The following is a 16,402-nucleotide window of genomic DNA, read 5'->3' as shown; positions in this document are numbered from 1 at the left end:
AAACCAAATCTCAAAGTGTGTGTGTGTCAGCTACTTGGGCAGGGACACAAAGCACTGGTTGGACAGTCAAGGTACTGGAGGTTTGGATTGACTACTCAGCTGGAATCTGAACCCTATAGCTGTACCAGTGGGGAGTCTTATTGGGGATTTGGTGAGAAAGGGAAAAACCAGCCCCAGACTGACTGTGATCTCTGTGTGCTCTTAAGGGAAATTGTATTTTACTGTGTGTGTACTTGTTATCCTTCCCAATGTGCATGCCCCTCACTGGTGCCAGTGGTGAGGATTGAGGCTCCTTGATTACTGGCCCAGCGCATAAGCGTCACATATTAATTGTTTGGCAGTGGTGGGATATCCACATCAAATATTAATTGTTTGATAGTGGTGAGTTAGCCACATCACATACTAATTGGCTTGTAGTGGTGTGGATTGTGAATTCCTGTAGCTTGTGTACAGTGATCACTGAAGGTGTTTTTGTACTCTAAATCAGCCATGCAGTGAACATTCAGAGTTCAGATCACAACTGTGTTATTTCTTTTGTTAGCTTAGTTAGTCAGGGAGAGCAGGCAGGCATGTCAGCAGAGGAGTATGGCAAGCTGACAAGGAGCCATTTGGCTAAGGTGTGCCAGCCTAAAGGACTGGTGCATGGAAACCTGACTATGGCAGACATGATTACAGCTTTGGTCACAGCTGCATCAGAAAACAGCAATCAGGAGGATGATCAGACTGGATGTACAACACTCAGGGAATGGACAGCTCAACCTTTCTGCAGAGGACTTCAAAATCCATTTGGAGCTAAAGAGACTTGAGTTGAAGACCAGGCATTTGGAAATGGAAGCTGAGGAGAAGAAGAGGCAGAGGCAGCATGAAAAGGAGATGCTGACTCTTTGCCAGAGTCATGGAGTTAATGGGGAAGGGAGTAACCGGACCCCAGAAACACAAATGGTCAGTAAATTTCTTCTGCAGTTTACACAGGGGGATACTTTTGATAGTTTCATTCATATGTTTGAGAGGGCATATAAACAGTATGATGTTGACCAAAAGCTCTGGGGGAGACTATATTATATTTTAGAAAGTTTCAAACATCAAACACCATATGGTTGACACCATATGAGCGATGTTTGAAATTTCGAAAATATAATAAAAAAAATAAAAAAATAAAAAACTATACTTACCTAAACATCCCCCCTACTTAAATATTCCTACTCTGAGATCACACTGCATTGAAGTAAAAGGAAAATATTCAAGGTGGTAAGAAAGGTGATGTTAACTACATGATAGAACTGCTAGGCAGGAGGCAGGAGCACAAATTGTACCATGTTAACATGATGAAACCTTACCATAATAGGGAGGCCCTTGTACTGAGTATTTGCAGTGGATTGCAGGAGGAGTTTGAGGGAGATCTGGTGACTGATCTCCTCAGTGAGGCTTGGACTGACACCTCAGTGGAAGGGGTAGCAAGGTCCCAGCAGCTATCTCCCACCCAGGTTTGAGAAATCCGAGCAGTGTTACAGGACTTTGCGGACATGTTCACTGGGAAACTAGGGTGCACCCACCTGGTGCAGCACCAGGTGGATACAGGACCACAAAGGCCTATTAGGCAGGCCCCTTATAGGGTGCCCGAGACAGTCAAACATACTCTGAGGGAGGAGATACAGGACATGTTGGAACTAGGGATAATTCAAGAGTCCAACAGCCCCTGGGCATCCACAGTGGTGCTGGTGCCAAAGAAGGATGGCAGCACCAGGTTTTGTGTGGACTACAGGAAATTAAATAATCACACAGAGTCAGATGGTTACCCCATGCCTAGGACAGATGAAGCCCTAGAGCAGCTGGGTGGGGCTAGGTATCTTACAACCATTGATCTTACCAAGGTTACTGGCAGGTGCCCTTGACTCCCAATGCTAGAGAGAGGTTAGCCTTTGTGACTCCTTTTGGCTTGTATGAGTTCACAAAGATGCCCTTTGGGATGAAAAATGCCCCAGCAACTTTCTAGAAGCTAGTAGATCATATCCTAGCAGGAGCAGGAGGGTTTGCCCTTGCTTACCTAGATGACAGTGCCATCTACACCCATTCCTGGCAAGAGCACCTTCAACATGTCAGGCAGGTGCTGGGCAGACTACAGAGGGCAGGGTTGACAATTAAGCCGAGCAAATGTCAGGTGGGTATGGCAGAGGTCTCTTACCTGGGACATAGAGTGGGGAATAGTAAGATCAGGCAGAACCTGCCAAATTGGAAGCCATTCAGGCATGGCCTGCACCTGTTACTAAAAAGCAGACAAGGGCATTCTTAGGGACATCAGGGTACTACAGAAAGTTTGTCCCCAGTTATAGTACCATAGCTGCTCCCCTTACAAACCTAACAAGGAAAAACATGCCAGATAAGGTAGTGTGGAGCACAGCATGTGAGCAGGCATTCCAGAAGCTTAAAGAAGCTTTGTGAAGACCCCCTGTATTAGCCAGTCCAGATTGCAGCAAAGAATTTGTTGTGTAGGTGGATGCTTTGAACCATGGGGTGGGGGGCTGTACTTAGCCAGATTTCTTCAGATGGAGAACAGCACCCAGTGGCTTATCACAGTCATAGGCTCCAACCCAGGGAGGAATGCTATGCAGCTGTAGAAAAGGAATGTCTAGCCATAGTGTGGGCACTGCAGAAACTTCAGCCTTATCTATATGGAAGAAAATTCACTGTAGTTACAGATCACAATCCCCTAACATGGTTACACTGAGCCAGCCAGCAAAATGCCAAGTTGCTAAGATGCAGCCAAGGTTGCAAGCATATGATATGTCAGTGCAGCACCGCAGTGGGATTAGCAATGCCAACACAGATGGGCTCTCAAGACAGGGAATGAGGTAAGGTATACTCAGATAGTCCCAACCCTGTCAAGCAACATTTCTCAAGGGTCACTTGAAAAACTAGCTTGACTTCTCGGTGGGGGGGGGGGGTATGTGAAGGCTGTAGACCTAGCTAGATAGGATTTTGTAAATAATTCTATGTCATTTGTAAATATTAATATAATCCACAGGCTTGGTTTATAAATGTAAAGGAACTATATGCTATGACTAAACTGTATGTTGTACTGAGCTTCAAAAATGTAACCACTGTGCTCTCTGCTGGAAGAAAGTTGATAAGTCAAGCATTGCATGACTGTTTGATCTCAAGCTCAGAGACAGGATGTCTGGACCAGGCAATTCATTCTATTGTCTTGATTTAAGAGAGAATTGCTAAGGTTTTACATGTATAATGTATTTTATTGCTGTGGATTCCTGGCCAGGTGCAGCTTACTAAGAAATGCAAATTTTGAGTTTCTGTGAGCCTGGGAAATTAAATCAGAACTGTTAAGAATGATGTAATCTGAAATGACTCAGCAGTACTGTGTTATCAATTTATGACTTTCCCAGAGAGAAAGAGAAAGCATTTTGGATTTTGTCTGAACCTGAACACATCAACTCACCAGCACTCTGCCTTTTCTTTGTAAGTAAGATATTTATTTAGAACAGTCATTTTTCTTAGAGGTAGACAGAAATAGCCAGATTAGTCTAACTGTTTTCTATATTTATGTCAGACTATTCAACAGTATTATTTTAAAGCATTTTCCTGTGATTTCTGAACTCTGTAATGTCATTGTGTTGAAGTAAAAAGTATTGTCTTGTGTTTTTATTATTTATTATTAAATATTTTTAAACCTTTTAACTGTGACATTTGTGTAAAGGTAATTTAAGCTCTTATATACATTGCATGTATTTGGTGATACTGTCCAAGCCACTCCAATAGCTTTATCCCCTGGGTCATACTTACTATTTGGATAACAGTAATATTACACAGTGAAATTGGTCACCCTTTGGGAAGGGCCTTATTAGTAGCTGATAAGAGTAGTTGGTGGCAGTGATTACTACCTTATAGTCTGGCAGGAGGGGGCATGGTTGAAAATCCTGTGCCAGCATTCCCCAGGAGTGTCTGTGTGTTTGCGTATAAACCAAATCTCAAAGCATGTGTGTGTGTCAGCTACTTGGACAGTGACACGAAGTACTAATTAGACAGAGAGGGTACTGGAGGTTTTGGCTTGACTACTCAGCTTGGATCTGAGCCCTATAGCTGTGCCAGTGGGGAGTCTTATTGGGAATCTGGTGAGAAAGAGAGAAACCAGAACCAGACTGACTGTGATCTCTGTGTGCTCTTAAGGGAAATTGTACTTTACTGTTTGTGTACTTGTTATCCTTCCCAATGTGCATGCCCTTCATTGATGGTAGTGGTGAGGATTGAGGCTCCTTGATTTCTGGGCCAGCGCATGGAAGTCAAACTCTGTGTGCTCTTAAGGAAATTGTACTTTACTGTTTGTGTACTTGTTATCCTTCCCAATGTGCATGCCCTTCATTGATGGTAGTGGTGAGGATTGAGGCTCCTTGATTTCTGGGCCAGCGCATGGAAGTCAAAGAGTTTAAAGGTCTGGTATGTTTTTGGTGTTCTGGGATGATATTCCAGAGTTTAGATTTATAATAAGAGTAAAGTGACTTGCCTGATGTGTTAATAGATTTTGTTATGATTACTAAGACCTTATTGGTTAAGTGAAGGTCTCCACTGGAGAGTAGTGCTACAAGGTATTTTTTACTGCTGGATATTTTTCTGGTGAATGCATATAATTGTGTGTAGTAATTAGCTGTGAGTTTGTTAAATAGTTGGGGAGCTCAAGCCAGTTTCTTTGTTTCGGAGCACTACAATGATGAGTCCTATATGTAAGGTTAGCAGCAAATCTAGCTACTTTATTGTAGCAGGCAGTGAGTTTGTGTATTATTTAGGTTTGCAAGAACAGTAGAACTGTATATTAGGGTGGAAGAAGGAAGGCGGATGCTACTGTTTGGGGTCTACTTCACTTAACCGACATTCCACATAACCGATATGCAAAACACCGAGCAGAGAACACTGACATCACACATCATCGACACCGCACATACCCGACATACACAATACCAACACGTCAAAACCCCAACACACCTCCTTAAAACATGCACACAGCAACACACACAAACAACATTCAAAGGAAAGAACACAACACTCAACATAAAACTACCTAGTTCCCCTCACTCACACCCTGCCCACCATCTACATTAAACTAAACCCTTACCACAAAAACAAAACATACACTACAAATAAAAAATCTAAAACACTTACCTTCACATTTCACATTTTTGCAGGGGGCCCTGCACCCCCCCATGGGGAGCTTCAACCCCATCCCCCCCGTAACTTAAATATACCAACTCCGAGATCGCACTACAACGTGCACTAGGGAGGATTTCCTGTTTCACTCAAGTTGGACTGTCGACTATTCGGAAGTCGGCATTCTGACATTTTAGTCATCTGACACGTCGAGCATTTCGGCTCGGTGTTTCGTGTGTCAGTCTACTGAGATTTTGGTAATCTCAAGTAGACTCTCTGTGTGTTTTGCAAGAGTCTGGCAGATAGTGTTTGGTTCTACAGAGGAAGCCAAGTTTCTGGTGTGTTTTTAATAGCTTACAATATGTGGTAGTCGAATGTGAGGTTTTGTCAGTTGACACCCAGAAGTTTTGTTTGGATTATAGTTTCATTTTTTTTAATTTTTTATTTTTTTGTTGAATGAAGTTATTTTAAATGATTGTGTTTTATCATGGTATTATTTAGGAGAAAAAGCAAACTTTTTTTAGAATTTAAAAGTAGATTTACATCTTTTAACCAAGTTTTAACAGTGTTGTAAGAATTTTGGGTGATGTCCTCACATATATTTAGGAATGGAGTTGAGTCATCAATTTACTGAGCAATGTTGGTGAGGTGGGTGGCAGTACGTAGTTCGTTTACTAAAAAGGTTGAATAAGAGGGATGCCAGGAGTGACTGGTAGGAAGAAGAAGAGATTTTATTTCCATTTCACTGCTTGGTGTAAGTCAGATAGTTATAAAACCATCAGAGACAACTGGATGAGACAGAGGGAAGAAATTATAAATTTCTTCACTGCTTCATGTCCCCGGAGTCCACTGAACATTTCAAGCAAGAAGGAAACTCTAAATGAACTATAATGGTGCACTGAACTTTTAGGGAGAGTCGCATCACTTGGGAAAAAAACTCAAATAGGACTGTCCAGGAACTTGGAAGTACTCAGCATTGCTTTTTCAGACACCCACCTTTCTGTGTCTCTTAAAAATGCATTGAATCTTCTCTTTCTGGTGGATCCTAATTTTCAGTACACATAGCATCCTCCAAAACAAAGTTGCTTCAGATACCCAGGAAAATTACAAAACATATAACCTAACATAGCTTTTAACAGGAAGTAACATCATAAATGGCTCTAAAGTGTGCTAATGTGTGTGTGTGTGTGTGTGTGTGTGTGTGTGTGTGTGTGTGTGTGTGTGTGTGTGTGTGTGTGTGTGTGTGCGCCTGAAATAGTAAGAAACAACCACCGATTTTGGCTATATCTTTACTGGAAAAGCAAGCACAGCCTTTGTACAGATTTTCACAACTGGTTAGTTTATACTTATGTCAAAGCTAATTTTACATCACTGAAGTGAATGCCTGAGTTTATTCACGTGAGGATTTTATAACATTTTGCACACTACTGGTTCTAATCTGTATTTAATGCATCACACTTCAAGAATAAGTACGCGATTGCATCAGTCCTCAAGATTTTCTGTAGATGCTAAACTTTTACCTTGTATGACTAGTTGCAAAGGTGTGATTGTATACAATGATAATTTTGTCAAACTGATAATACAGATTGTTTAAAAAAGGAAAAATGTTTTAAATTTTTACAGCTCTCAGCAGTTTTACTGAGATGCAAAATGAAGAAACTGATATGAATTTAGATTAGTTATTTACTTCCAGACATATTGCTTTTGACAGCAGAATGTGACATCTTAGAAATCCACGTGAAACAAAGAAATATTGGGCCAGATTCCAAAAGAGTTGCTCTCAGTTAAGGCTGCCCTAATTGCAAAAGACTTCCTCTCAGGGTAAGTGGCTTACTTTGGTGTAAAACCTATCTATAAACAGGCTTACTGGTGGCCAGATTCCAAAACACCTGCACTCATCCTGCTGTCAGTGTAAGTGGTCACTTACACAAAGAGAAAGTATTTTGGAATCAGGCCCATTGTGCCTGATTCATGGATCTTGAAGTTCACTTTTATATTTCCATGGCCTCAGAAGCACCAGTCCTTTTACACATCTCATAGAACAGTACTGTTAAATACGTGGACCATAAATTCTTTATGCCAGTTTTAACTAACAGGTATAAACTATTAAAGAGTCTACTGATTCATCTAGATCAGATAGATTTTTTTGTTGTAGCAAATGTTAGACAGTGTTAAAATGTATGCATAATAGATATAACCAAAATAACTTTCTTACTGTTACTGAATCTTGATATAGAAAAGGTCTGCATCTCAAGAGTTATTTATTTTCAGCAGTTTACATAATTTGTTTTGCATTTATTTTGCCTTATTTATTGGTTATGAAACTACTGTGCATGTTCAGCTTATTTGTTGATCTGCTGATATGTGAAAGAGTAAAAGTTTTGTTTCTATTTCATCTGAGACATACATTCAACATTATTACATCATTCCAAGACACCCAAGGTATTTTACTCATCTCTGCAAAAAAAAAAACAGATTTGTTGTTAAAGTACTTAAGAAGCAAGTTATCTCAGAGGTGAAAATAAAACCACATTTGTATATAGAATCTAATCCTTCTAAATCCAGATCTCAGTCATTAAATTTTGAACTGATCAGGAGATACCACAAGAAAGCATTAAATGTGTTACTGAAGCAATAGACTGCATTGGAGTCCAAAGAGTCCAATCGTAGACTGAACCAAAAAAAGTACATACTGTTGCAGGTTAAAACATTTTCTAGAATACAGGAATTTTTATATATCTCATCTGAACAAATATAAATGTAATAAAAATGATTGTGTTGTTAAGAAAGGATATGTTATACAGGCACTTATAGACACTTTCCAGATTGCAAGTCCAGTTGTTACAGAAATGTAGCCTTAAATTAATTTTAAAGCTAAATCACACCATAGTAAAGTTGTAGCATCACACCAGATATTTACATACACTGGGAGTTGGGCATTCTAGAGCTAAACCTTAATACTGAAACTAATAACATTTTTTCTGACTTTGCTGGTCCTACAAAACTAGTTGGGAATTGGTGCATGTTGTGCCGCCTTCCAGGCACTCCGTACATCTGATATTGTGATCAAGTTGTCCCTATTGGTTTCCATTTTATAACAGCCAAAGACAAAGTTCACATCTTCTTAAATGTCTTCCTTTTATAATTTCAAGACTTGTGAGTGCTGGAATCACAGTAAAAAACTCTGTAAGTACAGGAGAACAGTGAATGCCAAAAATTGCCTCTTCTCCTTTAAAGTTGTTTTTTGCAGGGAGTCTGCTCCCCTGCACCACCCCGCGGTGCAGGCTGCACCCCATACCCCCCAAGATTGCATACCTCAGTGAACTGGGAATATTCCAATACACAAAGATCTCACTTAAGGTATACAAGTTCACAGTTTTGCTTATTCAGTCTTGCTGTTCTGGTACTTGCAGTACTGAGTCCCAGAATTAAAAATGGTTACCCTTCTAATCACATTAATCAGATGATTTCATACATTGATACACTAGTGGAAGCTGCTTAAAACCATAATGTTATTAACACTGGAAATGCATTTTTTTATTTCTTTGATATTGCATGGTTACAAAATAGAGACTATACACAGCAGCCCCATGGTGTACAGGGATAAAGTCATGAAAACCTGTGTTAGATTAGTGGTAGGGATGCTGAAACAACTGAGCAAGGAGGGTGGGAATGAGAAGCCAGTTCCAGATTACCCATCTTGAGGGAAGAGGGAGGTGGCATATACCTGCTACAATGATAGCATCTGCGGGAGTCTCTATGTATCACCCACAGCATTAGGTCCAGTGATTCTCACAGTAAGAGCGACACTCTGCTTCCAGGAATGACATGGTCAGTAATCACTGTGCAGAAGTACATATGTACTTCACACTGGTAGCTGCAGTGAATCCCACAATGCCAATGTGGAGATTAAGTTAGGTTAGGTCCACTTGACCCACTTAATGGCCTACTATGTTCCACCTGACTCTACTGTCTAATTGAGGGATGGAGCTGAAGAACTCCAATCCAGGAAATGAATGGGCCTTTGGGCTGTTGCTTTACATGCCCTCCAGCGCAGGTGATGGGGAGGCCCCCATGGACATAGACCTAGTCCCCATCTCTATAGAGTAGGCACAAATTTCTCTGTTTGGTGAAGACAGAAAAGACATTTGGTTGGTCATGTAGACAAGGGGAGGAAAAAAGAGATTGAACATGGATTTGAAAAAAAAAAAAAGTTTTATACATTCCTCTTCCTGTTGTGAAAATTATGGACTCTATAAAAGCATCCAGATCTGCCTTTTGAAGAAAGCAGAAGTAGCTGGGGTTACAGTATTGGTAATCCTGCTGAAATTATGCTGTTCAAATGACTTTGAACAATTTCATGAAACAGCCTCAAACAGGCATCAATAAGAACTGCTAAGACGTCTTTCAATGCATCTCCATACTGTATTCCCAGACTGTAAAAGTTATATCCTACAAATAATCAAGTATATGTCATGTATATAACAAGGCTAAATATTTTCTAAAGGGTATCATTCGTTCACTCATACATCATTAAAGAAGATAAAATAAGCAATCTCTGAGACATGTTAGTTATACTTGAAGCAAACATTTTTTTTAAATTAAAGCACATTGCATGAAGAAATCATTCTGCAGACCCCAACTTTTCTAGATAGTCTTTTTCGGAAGTTTCTATACATAAACTTTTTAGCACATAGTAGGATAAAGGTCAGTTTAATATGATAAAGATGCTTCCAAGAACTGAGACAAATCTGGAGCATATATATATATATATATATATATATATATATATATATATATATATATAACTGGCTATATATATATATATATATATATATATATATATATATATATATATATATATATATATATATATATATAACGCTATATATATATATATATATATATATATATATATATATATATATTATAACTGGCTATATATATATATATATATATATATATATATATATATATAATATAACCGGCTAGCTTTGAAGTAGTTTGGATTAGCTCAGATGATTCTGTCACTCTGGACAGAGAATATGAAATTAAATGAAATATTAAAAGTTAATTATGTTTAATCTTCCACTTACAAAAGTCTTGCCTAATTAATACAGAAATGTGAATGCTATGGTATCTGCTCAGGACAGTCCATTATACCATGAGTAAGAACTAGATATCACATTTCTTTCTTGAACGTTTAGAACTGTGTGACTCAGTAATGAAATTTCTTGTACATAGATGTATTCTTTACTTTTATTTCACTGTTAAGGAACACGGTGGTTATGTTAGTATCTTAATCTTTCTAGAAAACTAAATATTTCAAAATTATGAATACATCACACCTGTTCTACTGTGTTGTTAGTCAGTGTGCTAACTCAATTGCCGACGATTGCAAAAGAAAATACCCGCTCCAAGGATACTGAGGAAAAACTTTTCTCTTCTTTGTGTTTGCTTGTTTATAATAAATAATTTAATTTACAGCTTTTATTCAGAAAAATAAAAAGGTAACTCAATAGAAGAGTGACAGTGATAGCTGACTCTGGCAGAAGTTGTCTTATGGCATTCTTCTTTCTCGGTAGAAAACTGGGTGCCGAAAAGCCAGCAAAGGATGGGGGATTGGTTTTACATTCATCAGAAAAACATGTATGGCTACCTTTGCTTAGCTGTGGCCCTACTGGGGATAGGATTTCTGGCTAAGGAGGACAAAATCATGTAAAAATATATCCTCTAACACTGGAAGTGTAGTATAAATGAGTCTACAACTTCTGATTGAAATATCGCTGTTCTAAGCACACTTCCTAGGCTGCAACTGTCCAGAAACACCATGTTAAATGCATGATCCACCTAAACACTTTCTAATGTACATAAGGCAGCTTTGTGTAATTTCACACAGTTAAAGTTAAAGCAAAACTTTTCTGCAGGGAAGCAAGCTTGTAGTAACCCACGATGTGGACAGCATTGTTCCCACATTCCCTTACTTACATTTTATCACTCCAAAGTTGATAAAACTAAGAAAAAGGGCAATTACTTAGCACAAAAAAGAAAGAAAAAAAAACTAAACTGCCTCTGCTGCTATGTATATATAATGAGTAAATAAATGTAAGGAAACAATGCATTGAGAACTAGCACTTACACAACTAAGCTATAAGCAAAAATGAATCAAAAAGAAGCAGGTAACCCGATGTACACATGGTTTTCATTGATATAACTGCATGCTCTGTGTAAGGCCAGGATTTATACGTAGGCTCAAGCACAATAAAGGTACCATTATAATAAAAATATATGCATCTGCAGACTGGTTGCTTTTATAATGTTTTATGATCATTTTTTTTCCAAGTATAACATTTCTTTCAGTGAGAAATAGAAGTGAGGGGTGTGTGTGTGTGTGTGTGTGTGTGTGTGTGTGTGTGTGTGTATGCATGCATGCGTGTGTGTGTGTGTGTGTGTGTGTGTGTGTGTGTGTGTGTGTGCGTGCGTGTGTGTGCATGTGCATGCGTGTGTGTGTGTGTGTGTGTGTGTGTGTGTGTGTGTGTGTGTGTGTGTAAAATGCCCCAGTTTGGTTCGCTGTCTAAGTGACTTGCTCAGAGTCAAACCCTGAACATTAGCTAGGGGTGGCAAGAGCCTTAATTCTCCAACTGCCAGGCATCCTTTATTATTATTATTATTTTTTTTAAATCACTGAGAATTAGAGTCCATCAATGTCAGTCATAGACTTACATAGTTTGGGCTGCAACAGTTTCTCTAGCACTTAATGCAGAATGGATGAATAAGGCTATGAGCTGTTAAAGAGCTGCTTCCTGTAGTACATGGTTTGATTCCCATAGCCTTCATTTATGCAGCCTTCTATGTGAGTGTGGCGAGTTATGTCACCAGGCAGTGCTCCTGGGCTGCTCCTGAAAGGGACACTTGTGTTCAGTTGGTTGTCCCAGGGTGGTTGTATATGCAGTATACATTTGTCTTTTGTTCGTGCACCCTTCACGCAGACACTAATTAGTACTTCATTATATACTATGTGAGTATGTATTCCAGCACAAATCTTGTATTTTATTGGATTGCCAGATGCATTTTCACTAATTGTGAGTTACAAGGGAAGAGAATTTGACTGTTACTAATGTTGTCTTTTTTCAGTGAGAGTCATTTGTTTTATTTAGAAAATAGCTGTGTTTATCTGCAAATTTTGAAATAAACGTTTTAAATAAAATCCAGATCCCTGTGATAATTGTAAAAGTAAAAAAGAAGATAGTATGTACATACTGACAGGTTTGAGAAGTATTTATAGCAGCTGGCGAAACACAGCCAAGTAATGGGATGTTGGTATCCGGCAGGGGCTTGAGTCATTACCCTGCACAGGGCCCCATTTATTTACAATCTGGCTATGCTGACTCTGGAGGTGTATGCTGCAACAATATAGCATTATTAGCCATTCATCTAGGTCAGACCTGTACCGAGTGATGTCAGATGGGATAGCTATTCTTAGGTATCCTACAAGAATGTAAGTCCCCCCTCCCAAAAAAAAATATTATGCTGCACGCAGAAATACTTCTCATTTTATATGACTTGTGAGTTGTTAAACAAAAGCTACTGCAGTATTTATATTGTCTTTAATTGATTTGTTTTATTCATTTCACTAAAGAATGAATTAAATCATTAATAGACCTGGATTGTGTAATACAGTCTAAACATGCTGTATTTTAATAGCTAAACATGTTGCATTTTAGTAATATATTTTTGAAATACCTCCTTTACAACCTCCAGCAACTGCAAAGGGTTAACATTTGTCAGGTCATACAGTCTGCGTTATTTGGAGTGATGATCAGACCTGTCTGATCTTCAGCATCCATTATACAGTTCTGTGATACAGTCTTATCTAGAAGATTGCATTGTAAAGGATTTCTGAATTTAATTAAATACTGTTATTCTGGCAGTTAGTACAGGGGACTAAAGCTCTGACATGTTAAAGAGCTTCTGCTTGTGGTAAATGTGCAAGGACTGAATCTTTCCACCTGCATTTACCTACTTGTGACATTGAACAAGTCATTTAACCAGACAGGGCTTTGGAGCAATTGGGAATTTGGGATATGCTTCTTTCTACTCTCCAGGGCTGCATATTTAGTAACTATTAACCTGTTGTCATTGTTTGCCAGCCATTCCTTATTGCACAGCTGATCAGTTTAATGAAATGTTATGGCAATATCACCAGCACACCAATTGTTTAATGTAACCTTAACAATTTCTTCTTTGGCAGCAGGCACTACATTTGTAGATAAAGCACTGAAATGTAAACTTCTGCATTACTAATAGTTCTATGTGGAATTATTCAGATGACTTTTTCTTCTGCAGAGATTGTGCATGCCGACTTAACCTATGTAATCAGGCGGTTAACATTTCTTATATTGTCATAAGTACTCTTCTATTTAGACTGTGTTACACCTGACTGGATGTTATGGTCTGGTGTTAATGACCTCAACACAATTTCAACAGTCCATCCAAAACTACTGATAAAGTCCATACAATTTATTTCTTCATAATAATAAGGGGTGTTAACAGTCAACAAACTGGCTATAGGTGTGCATGGGGATGGGAGCTCTGTGTGGGTGAAAGTACCTTATAGTCTTATCACCTGGCCATTTTTATATTGTGTTTAATCTGGCTTTGAAGGACTAGTGTGCATGTGTGTTTGAATTAAGTTGGAATACTCTGGCTGCTATGTTTTTTGTGCAAAACATATTTAAATTATATAAGCTTGGTCATTTTTATTGTTATAATTTTTTAGACAGTTACCTGAGAAGGATGCAGTTAACAGTGTAGCTATAATTGCTATGTTTGGGGAATGACTGTGGATAAAACTACAGACCCTGCTGAGCTGATAAAGCTAAAAAGTCATTAGCCTGCCTTTGCAGGACTAGTGTGCATTTGTGTAAAGCAAATTGGACTACTTTACCATGGCAGTTTTTTTTTATCACAATCAGACATGTTGCGCACAGTCACTAAAGTGGCTGTAATTGCTGAGTACAGATACTGGTGGATTATATTTGCTTTATCATGCTTAATATGAATACCTAAAACTGGTGCTAATGCAATTGTACAGTGAGTTTTGTTTAGGCTGGGGAGGGGAGTGTTACACTCAGATAACTTGGTTGTTGAAGTGAAACCTATACATATAATTGTTTTCACTAATGACAACTGCAACAGGAAATGAAAAAACACAGTTGTTGGTTTGCTAAAATCATCACTTTTCAGGTAAACAAAATTTTCAACCCAAAGGATGAGAAGGATGGAAGACAGAGATGACTGTGCACATGTGGCCTTGCTAAATTCAGAGTGGTGGAGAAGTGTTACCTCAACCAATAATTTATCACCATTCTAAAGACTTAGTCCTATAGTTACTAGGTCTTTGATAAACTATCAAAGAATATTATTTCAGAAGTAAAGTCATCACCCAGCTGCTACATTGCCTTTGGAGCAAACTTCTGTTACACATTAGTTGGTATACAGTCCTAGACACGTATAAACATATATTAGATGAATGGATGGGATAATGTTATCCCATAACTCACTGGCTATAAACTTCTAATTAAGTCGAGCTAAACATTATTGCATCTCATTCATCCCTGGGCCTTCTCTGCTGCTGTTTTCATTCTTTTCTCTGGCTTCTCCCTGTTTTCCATCTCCTCCTCTCCATGATCGCAGACGTTACTGTAATGACATGTTCCCTTTCAATCTTTTCTAATGCGCTTTAAAAGACTGTTGTATTAGAAACTTTACTGTCTGCATGTTGTCGACTCTGCAGCAAAACAATAAACTCACGTATAGTTCAAACAAGTGACTCGGACAAAAATGTAGAATCACTGTAGAATAGGGTCTGTTTATATGTATATAGGGTCTATATTAGATAATTGAACTTTCGACTGTTATAAGGTCAACACCATATAATCAAACTTTTAAAAGTTTGAACATCTAATAAAAAAAATAAAGTACACAAATAACCTACATGAACATTTTAAGCAGGGAGCAAGCCCCCCTCCATTCCACATATGGGGGGGCTGCGCCCCACATCCACCCCGCTCGTTAAATGTACCAACACGAGATCCCACTACAGTGCAGAAAAGGGAAATCTTCCCATTCTGCCCTGTACAGATATCTCCGTTAAAATGTTCGAACTTCCAAAAATTCGATCATATGGTGTCGACTATATGACACTCGAACTTTTGAAAGTTCGATTATCCAATATAGATCCTAGATATATATATATATATATATATATATATATATAAAAATATATACATAACTATCTTTATATATATATATATATATATATATATACACACACACACACACACACACACACACACACACACACACACACACACACACACACACACACACACACACACACACACACACCAGCTCAAGGGAAAATTAACTCATGCACCAGCACATAGTCAAAACAATACCATGTACTTCATGCAATGTATATTTTTTCAATTGTTTTTCTAATTTTGTGCAACAAGATTTGCTAAAATTTAAGTGAACCATGATTTAGATTTCTGTGAACAGCTTTTTCTCTTTTTTCTTTCTTTTTTTGAGAATGCCAGGCTACCTGAATGAGTCTTTGTTTAAACCTGTCAATTCAGAGATATTTTTGTCAGTACTGAGAATATATGCTAACCAGAACATTTAATGTCTGAGTGAGTGGTGGTGGTGGTGTGCTACATTGGAAGGGGGGGCTACATTCTGGAAAATGGTACATAATTGCAAAAATCCTTGCTTTATTTCTGCCACACATTACCTAGTACCTTAAAAGATTTAAATGTTTAAAGTAAACAAGGCAGACCTCTTATAGCCACAAAAATTGTAATTAATATGATCTGACGTGACTGTGTTGTGCTGTGTTGGAATCATCAGCTTGGCAAAACCTTTAAAATGTGTCAGTACAAAGAAATTACGGAAGGAAGAGCGTGAGAGATTGCAAGCATGAGCAATAAGGAGGAACTTTGATAAATAGAAGTCTCAAACAACCACAGTATTCCTTACCCTTTGACTGACTGGGTGTACTGAGGAAAGTTCAGTAAGGCAAAATAAAGTTGTGAATATTGATACCCAGTGATCTAGTGTATGAAATGACAGAGACACTGACTGAGGAATAGGTAAAAAAATATTGTCGGTTCAAATTACAGCACACTATTCCATACTGCTGTTTTACAGGTGGAGGGCAGCTTGGGAAAGTCTTTGATATGTGTCAGGC

At 38.4% G+C, this 16,402-nt stretch overlaps 1 protein-coding gene across 1 annotated transcript in view; it reads right to left on the bottom strand.

The window, feature by feature from the left end:
• The window catches only part of SNED1 (sushi, nidogen and EGF like domains 1), a 1,598,911-nt gene that overhangs the window by 1,351,835 nt on the left and 230,674 nt on the right, over positions 1–16,402 (bottom strand). The window lies entirely within an intron of this gene.

Source organism: Protopterus annectens, chromosome 4.part1 (assembly GCF_019279795.1).
Source record: "Protopterus annectens isolate FY-2018-M chromosome 4.part1, PAN1.0, whole genome shotgun sequence".
In the NCBI taxonomy this organism is placed as follows: Eukaryota; Metazoa; Chordata; order Ceratodontiformes; family Protopteridae; genus Protopterus; species Protopterus annectens.
Note: the sequence above shows the minus strand (reverse complement) of the source record. Positions and strands in the feature narration are given on the sequence as shown.